Below are 22,353 nucleotides of genomic sequence, written 5' to 3' on the forward strand. Positions count from 1 at the left end.
ATAAACATGAATAGTAGAAGAATTAGCAGCGAAAAGTGTTTGTTGGGACGAATTCCGTTTTTGAGAATTATTTGCTGGAAGTAAGGACACGTCAGAGCCGGTATCGACCAAGAATGAAAGGTTTGTTCTACGGTCACGAACGAACAGGCGACGTGAAACTTGAGGCAAAGAATAAGTCGCCTCTATTCTTTGCTGGTTTCGTTTCCCTGCCATGAACAAGGTTTTGTACATTTGTCATCTCTACACTTTTTCCCAAAACGTCTATGATACCAGCAAACAGAATAATCTCTCCTTTTGGAATTGCTTCTTTCCTTATTGCGATCTCCGCGATTTGGCGAGCGACCACGAGAAAGAGAAATGCGATCAATACGTTTGTTTAATTTTTCTATTTGTTTAAATAATTTATCCTCAAGAGACTGATCGACTGTGCGAGAAACGGCACAAGTCCCTGGGGTTGGATTTACTTCTAAAATTCTGTCGGCAATTTCTGCAGCTTTATCTACAGTTAAATTGGACACCGCTGCCAAAATAGACTGAACAGTCGAAGGCAAATGTTGAAGAAATAATTCTAACATTAAGTTATCAGGAACATTTAAAGATTCTGCTCGACGCTTCATATTTCTAAGCAAATCGGAAGGTTTTCGAGAGCCTAATTCTTCTCCAGATAATAATTGGCGAATTTCTTGCTGAGAAGATTCTCCTGAACGATTTATTAACTCAGTTTTGAGCTTTGTATATGGATCAATAGGGTCTGGTTTCATAAGTAAATCCCGTACTATTGATGCAATATCTGGAGGAAGATGAGCAACTACATAATTATATTTAGTAATGGATTCTGTGATAGGTTTGGGGGTGGCAAGAGCAAAAGTACTTTCACACATAATAAACCATAAAGATGGGTCTGATCGGTTATAAACCGGAATTTGGACGGCATAAACATCAGACATTGTGCAAGGTTTTTAAGCCAAAATAAAAGCAAAAATTTAACTAAAGAAAATTAAATTAAATGATAAGTAGAAAACAGAATTATAAAATGATCTATAATTAGTACTCATCTGTGATTCGGAGGATGAAAACCGATGTAATCCATTACTTCTGGTTTGGAGATCTTGAGTGATGGCTTGTAGTCAAAACCGAAAGTGCTTGAGAACTGTTCATACGATTTAACACAGTCCGGGTTACCATTATGGAGATTTCCGGTTATGTTTTTACCACCAATCCTCAAATTCCATATCACAGATTATGTTCTTACTGCATTAATATAAATATTAACAAGACATAGTGCACAATAAAAATTAAGCTTTATTTAGGAACATCGCGCACACTGCCCGACAGCCTGCCTGTTTCGCCTCTGCTCGCTACTCGTAAGAAACTTCTCCTCTAGGGTTGCCACACTTATCGGAGGGCGCAAGGCGCGCTCCTTATCGCCATCACCACAGTAGTAAGAAATAAAGAAGTTTATAATTTTTTTGAAACAAACATACGTATTTCTATTTATACGTGTAATAAAATTTAATTTGTTCCACTTGATAAATTTTCTCTGAAAACTTAAAACGTTTTCATAATTTCTTTATTTTTAGATTTAAATTTAAGTAAGCTATTTAATGATTAAGTAAACATGTTAGAATTTTTTGAAAGAAATATCAGTCTAAAAATTTAATATTTAGCTGCCAATTTGAATTACGAATTGTAACCAACAAAATGTCTTGCAGGTACCAAACTTTAGATTTCAGATAGAAAATAAACGTCAAATTTCCTTTGCGATATTATTATTGTTTATGTATGTTGTGACAAATATAAGTAAAATTCAAAATTCATTAAAATATTTTTTATTTTGTAACTAAAAAAATTTTCATTTTGGTCAAAAAAATTCTAGCCCATCAACTGTTTTCTGATTCAAGACAAATGTAATTTGTGCTGAAACCATTACGTTAATAGATGGTTTTACGTTCAAAACAGCGTTTTTGAAAGAGTTTAACAAGAAAGGAAAATCTACGTTTATGATAATTTCATATACATGAACCTTTTGTGTTTATTAAATCTGCCGATAGATGGCGATACCTTCAGATGCTCTACAAAACAACCATAAAAATTTTAGCTTTTGAAATGTAAGATTTCTTTATTCTGTAGTTGGGTAAAAAACCCATTTCAAATTCTATGCTCAAGAGCAAAAAGAAACACAAATTTAATCCTTCCTGTTCATATTTCAAATATTTTGATTACTGATTTTAGTTTCACATTCAGGGAGATTAGATTGCAGAATAATGGACTACTAGGTTCAAGTGCAGGAATGTTCATTTTGGCATTATTTTGAAGGCTTTTCTCCCAGTCATGTTACAAAAATTTTTGCAGTCATTCCAAATTTTTTTGGAATACCATTACCATTATTTTGCTTGTATCTGCTGTTAAACTGCATTGCGTTTTAGGTTTTATCCTGACTGCAAATTGGTAACCTGCAATGTTCAAAACTCTCTGGTGCAACGTTAAAATTTGAAATCTTTTAACTTTTTTTTTTTTTTTTTTTTTTTTTTTTTTTTTATAAAGTACAAAGTGGGGCAATTTGCCCAGAGAGACTATTAATTTCCTTTTGCGTCGATTCACGATAAGCGTTGTTTCACTTTTCAAATTGTTGCCACCAAATATTATCGTTCTGTATTATAGTTCATTTAAAGAAATTAAATAATGAAGATTCTTCAAGAATGTATGTATCTTTCTCGCACTGTGATAAAACAACGGTACCTAAAGCCATCAAAATTTAAATAACGTAATCTTTCATTGAATATGGGTGGAAGCCGTAATTTGAATTTCAAATTTGTTTTATTACCGATTTCATATTTTGTAACACTTCAACGAATTTTTGATTAAAAAACTAATCGATTTCAAGGCGAGCAATGGCAACACTACACCGAAAAGAAAAAATAATAATAAACATTTTTATCTCCAGTTTGCGAGACTCTGTATCGGAAATTCTAAAGATATGCTCATTTTAAAATTATTTTGCGATATTGCTGTTGAACTAATTTTATGATTTGAGTACGTAGAACATGATATTTAATAAATAAAGGTAGCGCACAAAACGTTAAAAAAAGCTTCTTTAGAAGTAATTTAAAATCTAAAACCTTTCAGTTTTTTTTTTTTTTTTTTTTTTTTTTTTTTTTTTTTTTTTTTTAAGAAAATAAATACAAAACTCCTCGTGTTCCACAAGATATACCTTGAGGCTTACAATAATGCAAAGGCGATATAATATACCGGTGATACAATACATAAATATAAAATCTCAATAAATCTGAATAAAATCCATAAAATCTGAATTCGAATCCTAAGAAAAAATAATTCCTGAAATAAATGAGAAATTCTGAAGAAATTATAAATATTTAGTAAATTCGATTTGGAAATAAAATGATACATCAAAACTACGTTTTTTTTTAATTTAAATAAATAAATCATAAATGTTAATTTGATTAGTTTTAGATATCATTAAAAAAGTTTTGTTTCTCTCTCCTGCTAATGAAATCGTTTGTTTATTTTCCGTTACATATTTGATAAAATAATAAAATAAGTTAAATAGAATCCTGACGGGGGGAGAGCAGTAATAATCAGCTCACTTTTTATAATAGTAATAATATCCTTAATATCTTAAGTAAGGTCAGGTGCTTATGGTGTGCTTCTTAATAAAAAAGTGTATGAAATAAGATATGAAGTGAATAAAAAAATACAGCAGCATATTTATATATATAATATATATATTAATAGAAGAATTATTCTAAGAAGTATAAATTTATTTTCTGAGAATAAAATGAAAGAATGAAGAGAAAAGTCATTTTAACTAACAAAAGAAAATATTTTCTTTTTATTAAAAAGTTTAATTTTTATAATTATGAAGAACATTAAACAGACAGTCAAAGAAAAGATTTTGGAATTCACAAAGGATTTCATCATCAGTGAAATCATTAAATAAAAACTCAAGTCTTACAAAAAGTATAAACTGAAAAAACAGCGAACACTAGAATTTATATAGACTTACTCGGCTTGTTCAGAAAAAGAGTGAATAAAACAATTGAAGAAATTGTAAGCCTAAACCCTAATCTACTACTTAAAGCGATTATTTTTATGAATATGCAATAAAACTCGATAAAGAAGGTTAAAATCCAAGGCGTTCTGCTGTAATATACGGCGCTCATTTTCGTTTGATTTATGAAGATGAGAATTATTACGTCCAGATGTACTGTATGTTTGCGTCTGATAGAATGTTACTATTTACTTGGAAACAAACTATTGAGATAAAAATCAGCAAACATACAACTTTAGGTATTCAAGGCTCCAATTATCCGAATCTTTGCTTTCTAGGACAAGTGAAATTTTATTCCCCCCCCCCCTTAACTAACGTGTTTATTTTTATTTACGTATTTTCTACCGTAAAAAAAAAAAAAAAAAAAAAAAAAAAAAAAACCGTTAAACTTGGCCGAAAACTGAAAACCGATTGGCCGAAAACCGATTCGTGAACTGAAAACAAACCCCTAGAGGTTTGTTTTCAGTTCACGAATTTAGCACTCTGGCAAAATGGAAATTATTCGAACGAGAAATGTTTCTTACAAGCTTCGTGTATAAGCGATCCAGGAAGTATTGTAACGACGAAAAATTCCCGGTATCATATTTCAACGGAAATAGCCATTTTGAACTACTGTTAAATGCAATTTAAAGATGTTTTGGAGTGACATCTGTACGTAAGGGCAGAATAAAGGACTCTTTCTCCCCAAACGAATTATAAAACTGATTTAAAATGGTTTCAAAAAAGATTTTTTTCCGTGGCGTCTGTACGTACGTACGTATGTATGTATCTCGCACAACTCAAAAAACGAATAACCTCAGAACGTTGAAATTTAGCATATAGGACTGCTAAAACGTAGTTATGTACCTCCCATTTTAGTTACAATCGGCCGCAACAAAAACTATATAAATATATACATATATATATATACCCACTCTGTTACTCGGCTCCGTGAGCTCAGTATTTTTTATTCTTATATGTTAGTAAATTGCGAATTTTTTGCTTTAAAATATGATCCAATTATGCTGTTCTTATCTTCCGGTTATGGTTTTTATATCTTTAATTAATCTGTGGGCAACAGTTGTTTGAATTATCAACATTTTAAAAGTTGTTTAAGTGCGGCTAAGCCTAATTTTTCTTACCATAGCAGCCATATTTGTTTACATTTGTGCAGAATAGTGAATTGAGTCTTTCTGCGCCTTCAGTGTCTTTTTGCCGAGTGGGACCAAAAATAAACTTTTACTTTTGTGCACCGAAAAAGCTGCCTTCTTGCCTGCTGACCGAGTTGCTTGTTTTTTTCTCAGAAACTCTCATTTTAATTGCAAAATGTTTTGTTAATTGTTTTAACTGTATTTGGTGTTTTAGGTTTTTCTATATCTTTCAAATTTAATGAAGATATTTTGAGTTTTTATGTATTTTTATCTTGCCGCGAAGTGAGAAATGAGTTAAATGAGTGAGAAATGTATATCTAATGAAATTCGAGGAAATAAGTGTTTCGTATTAGGAGAAAATGTTGTCGCCAGTCTGTCTCTCACAGAGGCGAATGCTTATGAGTAGCGCATGCGCATTAAGTAAGCGGCGCTGAAATCGTCTTTGAAAAACTTTCTTTTTTATTTGTCTAATTTCTTGTATACATTGTTTTAAATTTATTCTAGTATTTGAATAGAACACGTGGCAACGATTTAATAATTCTTCAGATGATATAATTTTTTTTTTTTTTTTTTTTTTTTTTTTTTTTTGCATTCTGAGTTATAATGAGATGTAACGTTGTTAAGTGAGCTTAGCGCCAGTGTCGCTATGGTAAATAAATATAGTGATTTTTAAAAGAATGCATTTATTCTATTGTGGTTTATGCACTATCGACGAAGTACATTTAATTCAATTCAATAGGTTTAAAGGAAATGGCGGAAAAAATGGGTATAATTTAATATTCCGTACATGGAAGTCATGTGGTGTACATATCAGATTTTCTAAAAAATATATTAGCTTTGCTATTTTTATCACCTCATTTTAATTATAGAATTCTATGTTCCATGTCGTTAATTTTTGGCAGACTAATTCTTAGATTAGAAAACTTATCTTAATGGCTTACATAATTTTTTTTAATGTTATTCTAAAATTTGCATAGCAAGATCAGCTTGAGATTTCTTTTTCCAATCCTATGATCTTTATAATTTTGACACTTCAAATATATTTTTTAAATTTTTGAAGCTTTAATGATTAAATTTTTGAAGCTTTAATGATTAACTTTTTAAACTGTAATCTGAAATTTTCTGAATTGCGTCTCTTTAATAGGATTTGCGTTATTTTCCCTTGACGTAATATCCTTAATTTCAAAGACGGTTTTCTCTCAAATTCCATAAATACGCATATTATGCAGTTAATTTTGATATTTTACATCAGTAGAAAATAATCCACTTAAAAAAACATAAATAAATAGGTGATGTGTTTTATTTTAGGCAAATAAGTAATAATTTCTTTGCTTAATTTTAAAGAAGAAAAAATGAAAATAAGTGTAGGTTTTTAGTTCGTCTATATGTAATGTCATGGAGGTAGGAAAGGGAGGAGGGGCCATTCCGCGCTAGAAGTGAAGCACTGCTTTGAAGCTTGGGTCACCAGACGGGGTGTTCTTTGTTTACATTCAGAAGCTCGCTTGACAAGATTCTGATAGTATTTCGACACACGACAGTTCCATAGAAATCGAAAAAGGGACACTCTCGCATGAAAGAAACATTCATAGTGTGATGGATAATAGCAATTTGTATAGTTTACTGACATTTACGCAAAAATCACATCTTGGTTATTTTTCGATAACTAACAACAGCGATTTTGGTTATGAATTTGTTTTATAAAATTCTAAGCTGTTGCACTACAAAAATATAGATTTTAAGAAAATTGCTAAAAGAGATCTGCCAAAATTTATTTTCTAGAAGATTTGAAAAGTTTGAAACTTGATGGCTAAATGTAAATATAAAATTATGCATGTTAAAATATTTGTAATTAGACACATAGGTCAGATTAAGTTTTTATTAAATAGAGTAACGCATGCAAGGGCTATCTGCCTAAAGAGAGAGATGCCATCGTGGAGGAATTTTGAAGAAAAACTGACCTTTGAGTGGGTATTAAAAATAATACTTATAATTTTCATTCAAAATATATTCATATATATTTTTTATGTAAAACTTTCGGGTGTATGCTAAATTAGTGTAAATTACTTTACACGAAAAATATAGTGAATGCACAGAAATTAAAGATTTGCACATGCTGGAAATGATAAATAGGAAATATGTATGGGTATTTATGCATGTGCTTGCAAAAAGCATGTATCTGCCTTTGACAAAATACTTAAATATTCATTAAATTATTTATAAATGTATTTGAAATGAAGAATTTATTCACTTATAAACAACTGTGAAAATACTGTGAAGAAATATAATGATTAAATTTATCTAATTTATAATAATTATAAATGTTATCTAAATATATAATAACCTTAATATTGAATTGTAAACATAAATTGAAATCCTGTTGACAAATACGTTATAAAACTATTTAAGCAAGAATTGTTCGTATTGGAAAGCAATCTGTTAAAAGGTATTGTAAAGCAAATGCTATGAGATGCGCACTTAAGAACGTAATAAAGAGTTTTGGAATATGTATTGTTGAAATGAAGGGTACAAAAAAAAAAAAAAAAAAAAAAAAAAAAAAAAAAAAAATCTGATAAGTATAATTAAAAGAATTATTCCCTTTACATTTTATAATAACTCTTACAAGTTTTAAATTATACTTAAAAAAAAAAAAAAAAAAAAAAAAAAAAAAAAAAAAAAAAAAACCCTTATTTTATTCCCTTTCAGAAATGTTCAGAGAAAGTCAACTACTATTTAATACCTATTTAATTATTAGGAATTAGCGAAATACTTATTTAAAGTATTTCGCTAATTCCTAATAATTCTCTAATTTAAAATGAACCGAATAGAGCATTAATTATAAATTGACTTACATTTTTCGATTTAAAAGAAGCCAAAAAAATCATGTCATATTTAAGAAAGTATTTTAGGAAGAAGCTCTATAAATAGAAAAGAAATAATGCATAATTTTAATATTAATAATACAATAAACTTTGATCTTAACTTTTGTACCTTAACCGAATAAAATCGAATTACCTTAATTTTTTTTTTTCTAATGTAATTAACGAAAACTTGTGAAAATATTTCATTCAAATTAAACCATTCTGAGAAAACTGTCCTGTGAAAAGTATAGCATTTAATTCCGTTCAGAATGAAATGTTGTTTTCACATACTTAGGACTCTGAAGTGTTGTAGAAAAAGAAAATATATACATTTACATGTATATTTGCGACGTAATTACAAAATATTTACACCCGAACGCGTCAAATCCCATGGAAGTCAATGGTAGAAGTCAATGACCCAATGTTTTGGTCACCACGTAGGGATCGCCGGTGCTTCAGAGCAGGGTACGGAGAAACTTGTTTAGGGCGACTCCATCTTACTTCCTACCTCAATGAGCTAAGCCACTGGTACTGTAAGAACATCACGTGACGTGATTTGTTCTGTAACTTACATTAGTACAAACTATTAGAAGTTTCTGATGCAGGGGGGGGGGGAATCAGCTATGCCGGATTCAAGCCTCAGATCTCCCAGTGTTAAGCGGATATCTAAACTTCTTCCATGACAAATAAAACAATATTAAACTCGGATAGCTCAGTCGGTAGAGCGTCTGGCTTTTAACCTAACGGTCCAGGCTTCGACTCCCTATTCGGGCGGGTTGGCATCCTCAAAGGAGCTATTAGTCTCAAAATGCGATTTTGCGTTGGTTCACTAAACGACGTGTTAATTTTCAAATTGTTACAACCGAGTAGTATCGCTCAATATTATTTTTAAAGAAATTAAATAGTGAAGAATCTACATGTATGTGTTCTGATGAAAAAAAAAAAAAAAAATATCAAATATGGTTTTGTCGGAGTTCGAGCTCCAAATCTCTCAGTGGCAAGTGAATATTTTCACTTCTTGCGTCAAGAAAGGGCGCACAAATAATTGTATTCAGCCCGGATAGCTCAGTCGGTAGAGCGTTAGGCTTTTAACCTAACGGTCCAGGGTTCGAGTCCCTGTTCGGGCGGATTTTCCTTTTACAAAAAAAGGCATAGTTTCTAGTCTAAAAGAGGCTCAAAATGGGATTTTGCATTGGTTCACTACAAACGATGTATCGCTTTTCAGTTTGTTGTCACCAAATATTATCGCCTTGTATTATTTTTAAAGAAATTAAATAATGAAAAATCTATATGTATGCTCGTTGTATTACGAAAAAACGACGGTATCTAGGGCCATCAAATTTTTAACAGCGTAGTCCTTTATCCGAACATGTGCAAGTGGAAGCCCAAATTTTGAATTTCGAATTGGTTTTATTATTTATTTCATATTTTGTAAGAGTTTAATGAATTTTTGAATAACAAACTCAACGATTTGAAAGCTAGTAGTGGCAATACTTCGAAATAAAACGTTTTTATCGTTAGCGCACGAAACTGCTCAAGAAAATATAAGATCTTCCAATTTTAATTAACAAACGGCCTTATGAAAGCAAAGCAGGAAATAAAAGGCTTTTTTTTACCTTTCCCGTGCTATCGCGTTACCATTCAGTGAAACGTTAAAATTTAATACTTAAATTTAAGACGCTCAAATTTAATTTGGAAGTTTATTGAGTAATAAACTAAGCGATTTAAAAGCAATAAATACTTCTTAAATATATTTTGCTTTTCTATTCCTTAATGTGATTCTATTCCTTAATGTGATTGATTTAAATAAACATGTATTAAAGTCATAAGATGACTGATTAGAAATATTCAATATTTTTATGAAATCACACGAGTCGGAATCAATACTTTTTCTTTTTTTATTATAACTATTTTAGGTGACTGGCCACGCGAGAGACTAGTTTTGAAACAAATAATGTAACGAATATAAAAACATCACGGCAACCTCAAACACCCTATCGGGAATTCTAAAGATATGCAATTTTTAAATATTTTGTGATTATGCTGCTGAATTGAGTTTCATGTAACATAAGTGCGAAGAACGTGATATTTAATAAATAACACAGAAAAAGTTAATCATAAATAGAAAGAAAATTTTTTGTTATTCATTTCAGCGAGAAAACTGGATATTGATACGATGAACTGAAAAAAATATAAAAATGCTTGCTAAATTCACTGCATCGGGAATACTAAACATGCGCTTTTACGCAGCTTTTAAAAAAATTGTCATTTTGTTGTTGAACTGTACGTGCCGCGTAAGTGTGAAGAAAGCAATACTAAAAAGATGGGTTTAAAAAAAAAAGAGAGAGAGAGAGCAAGAGCTGATAGACTGCGAGCTCTGGAAAGCGTAAAAAACCTTTACGCGTAACCCTTTACGCGACCGTTAAAATCTGAAACCTTTTTATTTTTATTTTATTATTATTTATTTTATTATTTTTAGTCCAAAGGGGCTTTGTCCCTGAAGGACTATTGTTTTCATTTTGCGTTGGTTCACTATAAATGTCAGTTTCACTTTTCAAACCGTTGCCACCAAATGTTAGAGTCCTGCATTATATTTAAAGAAATTAAATAGTGAAAAATCTGCATAAATGTATGTATATTTCTCGCATTGTGATAAAACAACGGTACACAGAGCCATCGAATTTTGAATGACGTCGTAATCCTCCTAGGAATATGGGCATGTGGAAGCCCAAATTTGAAATTTGGAATTTGTTTTATTATCGATTTTCTATTTTTCCTATTTGATTTCCTTTTTTGTTTCGAATTTTTGATTAACAAACTCAAGGATTTCAATGCTAGCAATGGCAACGTTTGTACAGAAATTTACAACACGCGAGTCTCTCTATCGGAAATTCTAAAGATATGCTCATTTTAAAACTATTTTGCGATATTGCTGTTGAAGTGTAATTTATGGTTTAAGAGCGAAGAACGTGATATTTAATAAATAACTGTAACACACAAAATGTTAAAAAAACGCCCCTTTGGACGTAATTTAAAATCTGAAACCTTTCAGGTTTTTTTTTTTTTATTTTTTTTAATCTCTTTATTTTTATTAGTTTTATCTTTTTATTTTATTTTATTTTTTTACATTTTCTATCCTATCACAATACTATTAATAATGAGCCTATTCTACTACTAATAATAATTGTTCATCATTTGAGCTCTCAATTGCGCATCAAAGAATCTAAAATTTGCCTATTTCCCCCCACTATTAATTGCACAGCGCCATCTAATGGTCAAAATGCAAACTAAAAACTCGTATGACCTTTCCCTAAAAATTAAGCTTTTGAAATAAGTCTTGCCCCAATCATAAAATGCATCACTTTGACACAAAATGGCCAATTTTCGAAAACGCAAAAACCTTCATAAAGAAACCCCAGCGAAAAGCTGACTCAACCCTTGTAAACATTACTTTCTAATTTATGAAAAGGAAATTTTCTAAAGGTTCAGGCACGTATGTGCTGTTGCACTGCTATGCAAGCTGGCTTTAAACATGCCACTGTGATTAGCAAAGCATATGAAACTGGTACACCTTTGTGAAAGTTGTTTTTCTCAAATTCGAAACTTATCTTCATAACAGTGCTGCCACTTTTGTGTCGGGGAAACCTTTATGAATATATCTATCTTTTCGGGTATTGGCAGACTTGTATAAAATGCCAGTACAATACCATTATGAAGGTGTCCGTTGGCAAAACAATAAATAAGTGTTTAGCTTATAAGGGAGGGATGTAGAGAGTCGAATTTTCAGATTTTCCGATGATCTAGAAATGGGTTGAAATTAACCCTGGGTTTAAAATAACCCATTCTTACTTCGCTTAAATTATTTAATCCAGGCACTTTAAAAATTTAATAGATCAACACTACTTGCAAAATTTAAGACTGCAAATTACTCTGATAAAAATTTTTAACACTGAAAAATAAAATAATTACCTTAGTTAGTTAATTTTGTAAGCTTACAATTTTAATTATATGCACAGCGGCTGCTTATGCTTGATAAGACCGTTTACAGATATTTTTAAGGTGTTTATTGCATGTATATTTCGCACATTTAACAAATTTTAAAGAAATTTTATTATCTCCTTCTCGGCGTATGTAACATCTTCCACGCTTCTTGTTGATTTCTGAATCGCCAAGCTTTCCCCGAATTTTTTCAAAGTGATTTTCTTTACCTTCTTTTGCCGAAATCTCAGTTACACTTTCTCAGGACAGATTTTTTCGTCTTTCAGTTTGCTTTATCAGCTTTTCACTTACAATTTCTAGAAAATACCTTTGCTGATAAAGACAGCTATGCCTTCGCGCTTTATTCATCCTCATAATGAGGACGAATGCATTATGGATATAATAATGAAACCAAAATGTTAATTAAAGATACTATTAAAACATTAGTTTTTCATATTAAGATTAGCATTATTTATATATATAAAGAAGAAAGTATGTTTGTTTGTCCTCTAATAACCCAGTCACTGCTATAGCTCCCGTCACCAAAATTTTCTACAATTTTTTTCTAGGTCCTGGAAAAGGTCGACGTCGACTTCTTTAAAAAAAAAAAAAAAAAAAAAAAAAAAAAAAGAAAGTAAAATCAGAGATGTTAATTAAAAAATAAAAATAAAAATAAAAAATAAAAAACGATAATTTTCGCCCTCATTTTTCAGAGTGACAACAGTCTCACAAGCTGGAGATGAAAATCTGCTTAGTTTAGAAAGTTGTTGCCACTGCTTGCTTTCAAATCCTAGAGTTTGTTAATAAAAAATTTGTAAGTTTTACGATGAAATAAAAATAGCATTGCCAAACATTAAATACATTATTCCCGATTCCAAAAATTCGTGGGAAGCCATTTCTACTATTCCCATCTTCGTACGACTTTAATCAGCTGAAATATTAATTGAAAACTCTGAAAACGCTAATTTTCGCACATTTATCCGAGTGGCAACAGTCTAGCGCGTTGGAAATTGAAATGCTTTATTTCGAAAAGTGTTGCTACTGCTCGCTTTCAAAGAGTTTGTTAAACAAAAATTTGTGACTTTTTACATAATCTGGTATTTTTCCGTTTCGCCGGCGCAAATCTCGCCAAGCAAACTTTAATGGCGACAACAAACAGCATACACATAAAAAATGTTAACAAATGTTAGTTCTAAGATTTTTTTATTTTGAAGGCATAATTTTAATATCGTTTAAAATTTTGTAAAAAGCCAATAAATAAAGACAATAAATTTGTAAAAAGACATTAATTTAAGAATTTACTATGCTTTCATGGTTCAACATCCTGATTCGCCGCTTCATATCACGTGATTCCAAGGGATCTCATCTCACGCAAACTACGCTACAAAAATATAATGAGATACATTTCGCAGGAGAAGAAGAGGAAGAATGGCCTTGCTCATTTACATTAGCTATACATAAAGTCACATGATCTCTGAGGTCATCTGCATTGTTTGCTTACAAAAGCTATACATAAGTCCCGTGATCTATGAGGTCATCGGAATGTATCTCATTCTCTCAGTAATTATCTACATTAATTTCAAGTTAAATCTTGATTTGGAATGCAAGAATTATTTTAATTCGTACGAATAGCTTACTCAGAAATTATTCGTTAGTAATTAGTTCGTAGTAGTAACTTAGTTTGTTGTTGTTTAGAAAACTGCTCCTGTTGACTGTAGCGAATTCGTGGATTAGCTTTCTCTAGCTGTTTTGAATTAAGTTCTTTTGAACGTTTGATTAGTTAAAAAATAACTACTGTGAGATATTGTAAAACTGAAAGAATATCTGAGGGAATTTAAGCATTTTGTGATAATAATAAATTTGTTTTGGTTCATTTTTCATCGGACTTGTGCATTCATTTCGTAACGAACCCGTACGCACGCAACAATATATAAAGAAAAATGCCTGTGTGATTGTGCGTTTGTTTGTTTGTTTGCGTTATTGAGTTCTGAAGAAATCTTGGCCACATTTAATCGACTAAAATTCAATATAGGTGAAATGTTGGATGGAATTTGAGCTTTTGCGACCATTAGATTAGAAAGACGAAAATCATTAAAAACTGCGGTAATTGTTGCTGATGAGAGATAATTAGTTTTTTTTTTCTATGGAAATTTTTATGTGAGCTCCATATCGTAGCAGACTCAAAAATGTATGAGTATGAATGGTATTTTTTGCATAGTTATTAGAAAAGGATTACAGCGGTATCGTTCTCATTGTTTTCAATATGTATGAAAGAAAGTGAAAGACAAGCAATCATTTTTCTGTTCGTTGACTTGGAATCTTTAATATACAGGAAAAACAATTCTATATTTGCAGTGAAGTTCTAAGTTTTGATAAAGCAAGGAAAGTTTTATGTGGTAGAATCTGGAATCAAAGGAAATTAAATTATAAGATAAAAAATAAGAATTCCAAACAACGAGTTAACAATTTCAGGAACTCGCGTTATAAAATGAAAATGCGCTCTTTTGCAATTTCGCGTTGGCAAAATAATAATGTTTTACTTAGAAAGCGAGAAAACATCAAGAATAACAGCACTTCAAACTATTTAAGATAAAAGCTGTGGAATTCCCAATAATCCATGAGTCATTGATAGAAATAGAATCAATTACAGTTTACTCAATTATCCGATCTCCGACTATCCGAATCGCTGATTATCCAAATCGCTCTCAGAATTTCAGAATTTTTTTGAATCGACTGATGAAAAGAAAGAAAAGGAGAAAATGGAAAAAAAGCTCAAGTGAAGGAAAGGGAAGAAACAGGAGAAGATGAGGATGACGTGTCAGTTAAGGAATTAAGAAACATTCTTTTGAAAGTTCCTGGATGTTCAGAAGTTAGTGCTGAGGATACAGCAAAATGTATGGTTTGTGATTCGTCAGACCCAGGGTTTCAAATTCTAAATGATGGTGAACTTATTGAAAGTGTGAGAGAAGAAAGTATCGGGGAAGAAGATGGCCTTAATTTCGAAGTTGAAGCAGACACGGGACCATGAGCTTAGTTATTCAGTAAAGTGTGCAACGATTATTTTAATTTTTATCAGTTATTAAGTGAAACACTGTCCCCTCATTTGTTTGATTTGTGGCCGAAGGCTACAAGAATGAGGTCCCTGGTCCGGAGCCCTATCCCAGACTATCAAAATAAAAGCACAGCATTATTAATAGCATTAGAAAAACAATAAATTTTAAAGTCCCAAACCTGGTCGAGATAAAAAGTGAGTCGACGATCAGCAAAGTGTAGGTCGTCAGCTACTATGCGAATGAAGAGTGAGGGGCACGCAGGAACCCTCAGGTGGTCACCCACCTAAGTCCTAACTGCGTGCTGTGCTGCTGGAGAAGATGCAGATTACAATCAAGTCAGGAGAGCGGGAAAATACATAGTTACTTCACATATGAGGGAGTCTTTTCAGAGCTATGCGGGGGTGGATGTAAAACAATTTAGGCTTATATTAACAAATAATGATAGAGTTAATCTAATCACTCATTTGTACAAATAAATTACAGAAGAGCTTAAATTTTTCAAAATTATAATAGGCACTTTTTAGTGGTGAAAAGGCCCAGGAAAAAAATTAACGAATTAAGTAATGAATTTTGCATTGACTTCCCTTATCTGCCTAAGTACAGTCCTTAATTTAGGAATAATTTTAAAGTGACGAAGGTTAACTGCATCGGTTAAAAACTATGCAAATTATTCAGTATTATTACCAAGTTTTATGCTTGGCAGAATTTTTTCTAAGTTGATTTTCGATGTGAGTGAGATTAGCTGCATTTGCATAGTTAACTCCCGGACGGGCTTGGGACATTTTAGAGTATTTCTTACAATATTCGCAGCCACGATATTAACTTACATGTGGATCAAGACAGTCACCAAAAGTCAGGATTTATGTCATATATGTTCAGTCAAATCCTACTGATGTGCAGATGAAGATCAATAGTCACCCACAAAAAGTTTAAAGAACTAGTGCTTCTCAACCTGTTTTGCTCCGTACCTTTCACCGCTGCTAGAAAACCATCCCTCTTCTCCTTTACAATACTCGAAAAATATATATACATTTCTTTAGATTTATATTTTTGTAAACATATTCTGTATAATTTTTTGAGTTCATACAATAAAACTAAGTATTAACAGCTAAATAAAAGGCTGATCGCATTGCCCCATGAAACTATTGATTACTTGAGCTAATTCAGTTTAATGGGATTTGAAAAGAGTTAGTATGACTTTGAGAGTCACACAGAATCCTGTTGCAGTCCTAAGTAGTAGCTTGTCATACATGTTCCGCTATTTATTTCAAGCACGATTTTTAAGCAGAAAGTATCTAAACTCTTTCATATGCCATTATCTAAACACCTTCAACAGTGGTTTAGATAATGACCAAAACTCGGTATCTTATTTAAAATTTTTATTTTCGATAGCAAAATACAAGTGGTGGCACTTATTATCATCATTATTATTATTGATAAGAAATCGGCTCTTTAGTTTGTAATTTTCTGTTTTTTCTAACTTGATATAATCTATTACTTTAAATTGGGCACTTTTTTCACGGTCGTTCCGACCCTTCCTTTAACTACGATCGTTACGTGTATTTTGTGGTTACCGCACAGAAAAAAATTTGGGAATTTTAGTAAATTAGAAAATTCGACCATTTTTTCCCTCAACAGTCATTGCCAAGGTTTTGAGTCAGAGTTTGGGGGGGGGGAGAGAAATGAACTTGAAGCGCCTATTTTAAAGTAACAGACTATAGGAGTTATCAAATAATTTTTTGTTGACTTTAATCTATCCTTGGGATAGGAAAAAAAAGTTTGTTGACTTTAATCTGGTAAGCAGAACTAAAAAAAGATTATGCACTAGAGTTACACCGTAAACTACGTTTTAAGAGTATTCATTCTCTGTGTTTCACAATTAAGAAAGTGGCAGATCTTGTGTTTTAGTCTAAACCAGAAGAGAGAGACGAATACAGTTGAGAGTTGACGGAAGACGGAGACACCATCATTTTTACCAAGAGCTTAGATTATCTTGCGTCCCCCCATATATCTAGCATTAGGAGATGCATCAAATAACGCTGCAAGGCATTATTGCCATTGTGGGTCAAGACATGATTACATAATTTACATAATTATTACATTATTTCAGATACTCAAATTTCTTTATAGCAGAACATGCACTTGCAATAGTACATATTACAAATGCACTTTACAAAGACAACATTTTACAAACTTTACAACTTTACAAAAATTTACGAACACTTATTGCAGGACATCCAAATACAATAGTATTACAGAGAGTTAAACTTCTAGAGACAAACTGAGTAAATTTAAATTCTTACTCTAGGCACTGTAGAGACTAAGACTGTATAGACACTGTACGTACAGTACAGACTTTGTAGAGACTTACTCTAGGCACTGTAGAGACGAATACAGCAGTGAAAAAACAATTTTCAACCAAAGAACAGACACTTGAAATTTACTGGATTCGTTGGTAATAGCCAAACCCATCGGTCATTCAGGCATTTGCATCATCGAAATTGGTCAGGGCGTCATAAAAATATATATTGCTTCATTAAAGGTGGTATCATACATTCAAAACATTTCGGAAGAACAACTCTCGGTTTTTCTGTTTTGTCACATGATATAAAGCAGCCAGTCATCATGGATCACTCTGATATTACCACGTAAGGCGGAAACTAGTTCTTCATTATAAATTATGGTTGATGTTGGGGATTTTATGCTGTTAGCTGAATGATTGTTGAAAATGAACAACTTACAATTATTTGCGAAGGGAACGAAATAAACTATTCCGCCTTTCTTTCAATAGTAAAGCAGGTAGAAAAATTGTTTGACTGAGGCAGTTGTTCGTCCGAAACAAATAAATATGTGATAGCAGCTTTAATCAATCTGGGGGAACTCGAAGTAGTAATTTCTATATTTTCTTATCAAAGCAAAATATACGCAGTAACATGCAGATTCAATTTGCTTATGCATACTTGTTCTAATTGATCGGCATTGCTGATGTGCAACACAGCTATGAGCATTATTTTGCTGTATTTCATCACTTGAGCGCTTTTTCAGTCTTAGCATACACTCGTAACTTACTTTATTTCGTTTAATTTTCAAAATTATTTGTGCAGTGTTTAGCGAGGGATATTGAATCTGGGATCATGACTGTGCCTCTCTCTTTGAAAATACAGCAAACGCATCTTAATGTGGTCGCGGTTAATGCATCGTTCGATTATTATTATTGTTTGCAAACGAAACCACAGAAAACACATCACTTACTTTAATCAACAATTCCGTTAATACGATCAAAATAGAGAAATGTCGCTAAAGAAGGGATTAAGTCGTCAAACAGCTTAGTAGGGATTTTAGTCAAATTTTGAAAAATGGGCAAAAAAGCAGCTTTAGTTTGAAGTGGATTTCGAATAATTCTTTCGATTCTAAGAGCGATTAGGCATATGTCCCTCTTTTTCACGAGCAAAAAACATTTCTGTATATTATTTTTTTTATCGTGAAAAAAAAACATCCCTGAATACACCTACGCCACACTGAGATTGCTTTTTTGCCTAATTTTAAGTTTTACTACCATTTTCTGTTCCGATGAGGGTTGCCGTCCGAGTATTAGAGGTATAGCACCGATCAAATAATTTCCAAAGACGTTATGAACAGTTCATAAATGAACTTTTGAATTAAAGACATTATAAACAACTCACAAACAATCTTTGGTACTTACGTATTAACGGAGAAGTATCGCTTTACTTTGGCGGTAATGTGATATAGTTAGTTTCTCTTTATTTCGAAATCTCATCTACAGTAGCTTCAACAGGTATTTTAGCCTAAGCTTTAACTTCCTGCCTCTGCATGAACTCCACTAAGAACGGCTTCAAATGATGTCTTATAGAACTCTTATGTTTACTCCGTTCTTATAACTGCGTATAAGCATTTTGAAAAATTAATTACATCATACGGTTGCAACAGCGATTAATTTGTGTTGTGGTGTAAAATTTGGCAAGTATTCGCTCTTTTTTGACGAGTTTTGGCTTTTTCTTAGTTAACATGTAAATAACTTTTACATGTAACATGTAGTTAACATGTCTTTTGAATTTTATTCATTAAAATGCAGAAAAGTACCGACTTATACATTACTAGTTATACTAAAATAATAACATTCCATTACTATTTTGAGGGGTATTTTTTTCCGTCATTTAATGTTATTATTCGGTTAATATCATCAAAATAGCCATGGACAAGCATCATCACATTAGGCGGCGTCTGTTGAAGCTAATGTCAGTCGTTACCTGTTTGACTCCAGTCTATTTAGATTTCCTGTATATTTTTGTGCGAAACTGAGAAGAATGTGTGCTGAATATCTATAATCTTTTCCGGACTCTTATATGTATTAGTTAGCAGTCTGCACTATCTGCTGTAACTTTTATATTTTAAAGAAACATCTGGAAATATGTTTACACCGGATATTTAATCGTTATCGATTTATTGCCCCAATCTTTCTAACCTTGTTAGATATCTTGAGAAAACTTTGAGTAGGAGGATCAACAGTGAACATGTGGTTATTTGCAGCGTTCAGCAAAACGCCATTACTATGAAAGTGTGAAAAACTCTTACCAAATAGTAGAGTAAATAAATAGTGTAACATAAAAATGCACACACGGTACAGACACAAAATGTTTTTCGTCTTTTGCAATATTTGGACAGGGATTTGATGAAGAAAATGGTTTTTTGAGTGTGTGCGTTGGTAATATGAGGCTAATGTTTAAACTCGATAGTCTTAAATTTAAAATAGAAAAGAAAAATTCTAACGATTCGAAAATACTATTTAATTTTATCTTCCTCAGTCAGAGTAAAATAGAATATTAGAAAAAATATATATATATGAAGAATGAAAAAACGAAATATGCATAATAAAATATCTGATTTAAACCTCTCAAACATTTAATTCAGATTAAAATTTCAAAACCTACGCCAAGTAGCCAATTATTAAATATTAAACAAAAGTTTTGGTAGTTTTCCATTTCGCCGGCGCAAATCTCGCCAAGCAGAATTTATTGGCGACAACATACAGTATACACATAAAAAATATTAAAAAAATGTTAGTTCTAAGAATTCTTTTTTTTTTTTTTTTTTTGAAGGCATAAACATTTTAATATCGCTTAAAATTTTATAAAAAGCCAATAAATAAAGACAATAAATTTGTAAAAAGACATCAATTTAAGAATTTACTATGTTTTCATGGTTCAACATTCTGATTCGCCGGTTCATATCACGTGACCCTCAAGCGATCTCATCTCACGTAAACTACTCTACAAAAATCTAATGCTCTCACTAATTATCTACATTAATTTCAAGTTAAATCTTAATTTGGAACACAATTTTAAATACTCAGAAATTATGTAAAACTGCAGTGCTTTACTTCGCTAGTGCATTCTCATTAGAATTAATGAATTTAACCCTTGACTTTACCTTTTCTATTTTTTCAGCTTCGGGTAAGCGCTGTGATTGCATCCTAATTGACTTAATTACCGAGAATGGCCTTTGACATAAAACTGAACTATCTGATAAAAATTCTATGTAATTATATGCCAGTATTGAAAGAAACAATCAATCTGATAAGAAAAGCTGCGACTTGTTTTCAAAATGAGGCGTAAAAGGTTACCAGCGAGAATATTCCGTTTGGCATCGGTTGTACCATTATTGGCGACTTTATCGCTTGCGCCGGCAAAACGGAAAAGTACCAAAGTTTTTAATTATAGTGTTTTAGTTACACTTTGGTATAGCCGAATATGTCAAAGCCCTGCCTAAGGGAAGGAATGCCTTCGTTTAGGAATTTCTAAGGCAAACTGGTTCGCATACATGTTACGCATGACGAAAACTACGAAAAAGCTTATGCAGTCAGTCCGTTCCCCTGGAATCGAACCCAAGTTGAAACTACCACTACTCAGGAATTTCACCGCTCGGGCCGCTAGTGGAATTTGCTTAGTTACGGAAAAGCACATTATGGCTATTTGCCTACATACATTGCTTTTAAACACATTCTATGCAAAAGCACGATATATATATATATATAACTTAACTTTATGTAATGCATATATATGTTACAGCTAAAGTACGAAAGTCGTTATGTGTACATTATGTAGTTAATCTGCAGATTAACTGATTTGCTCCGTTAAAGTGCGGAATCATGTATTTTCCGCATTTTAACTAAATAAGGCTCATATTAACGGCTTCCGTATCATTAACGTTCAAAAGTTTGTTTCTTTCATTTCCTTTCCCTCTTCCTCCACTTTGCACATTACCTACTAAACACTCGCTAATCTGCTCATTGCCTACTAGACGCTCGTCAAACTGAAGATGATCTGCAGAATATCTGATTTATGCACTTTAGCGGTAACATATACAAAAAATTCTTCTCTTTTTTTCTTTTTCTTTTCTTTTTTTTTTTTTTATTTGTCATTTTTTTCCCCTTCTCCTATACCTACCTCATGCATACAATCATACATACACTATTGCAAAAAGTTTGAATGTGCTTGTAAAAATTTTAAGCTCTTTTTTTATGCTTTTTCAAATTCTTTTTTCCATATCAATATATGAAAAGTAGTAAAGAAATGAGAAATTGCTGGAGGTAACAAATTACGCTTAAAGAAAACTCACAAATATAAAACTGACCTGTAGGAGTACAACCGAAGAATTTGGGAATTCATGAATAAAGATAAAAAATGAAACTTTTTTCTTTTGGGGGGACGTTTTGAAAGTGTTTTTCAAAAATGAGGAATGGACATTTTTTAATAATGCATTGATTGTGACTAACATCAGAATTCACCCCTATAATGGAAAACAGAGAATTAATATCATAATAATAGAAAATAGTTAGAAAAGTGATCCCTTAATATTCTTCCTAATATTTATGCAGATCTTTTGCAACTGTAAGTATTGTATTGAAAATCTGCAACTACAAATATAAATTAAAACAAGCACAATAAGAAATTAAAAAATTTCGAGGTTTTTCCGCTATGCAACTTTTTATCATAACATAAAAACCTTGAAAGATCAGAAAGTTCAAAATGGGTTAAAAAAACTTTATTTGAAAAGTAAAAGATAACTATTCTGTTCCACGTGGGTTGAATTATCCAGAAATAAACGCATTTATCAATCTCCTAAGAAATTTTGGGGATTAGCAGTCGATTAAAAGGACTTAGTCGATTAAAAAGGAATTTTCATAATAAAACTGTGAGATAGCTATCTTTATTACAAAAACTGCTTTCGTGGAAATCATTTTAAAG

General features: G+C 31.7%; 1 protein-coding gene and 1 non-coding gene across 4 annotated transcripts in view; one reads left to right on the forward strand and one right to left on the reverse strand.

The window, feature by feature from the left end:
- The window catches only part of LOC118193590 (bestrophin-4-like), a 66,663-nt gene that overhangs the window by 33,556 nt on the left and 10,754 nt on the right, over window positions 1-22,353 (reverse strand). Inside the window, exon 1 of one of the 3 annotated variants that reach the window (XM_035364703.2) lies at window positions 15,267-15,419. The exons of 1 other annotated variant lie outside the window; for it this stretch is intronic. The gene's annotated coding sequence lies outside the window, so the exon portion shown is untranslated. Of the gene's footprint in view, window positions 1-4,024; window positions 4,047-15,266; window positions 15,420-22,353 lie in introns of those variants that run through there. One more of the 3 variants, XM_035364704.2, reaches the window with a different exon arrangement.
- On the forward strand, window positions 9,112-9,184 carry TRNAK-UUU (transfer RNA lysine (anticodon UUU)). The gene has a single exon. It is a non-coding gene; the product is annotated as a tRNA-Lys (tRNA).

This window comes from Stegodyphus dumicola, chromosome 8 (genome assembly GCF_044657685.1).
Source record: "Stegodyphus dumicola isolate Sdum_Otavi_A_Nest chromosome 8, ASM4465768v1".
Lineage (NCBI taxonomy): Eukaryota > Metazoa > Arthropoda > Arachnida > Araneae > Eresidae > Stegodyphus > Stegodyphus dumicola.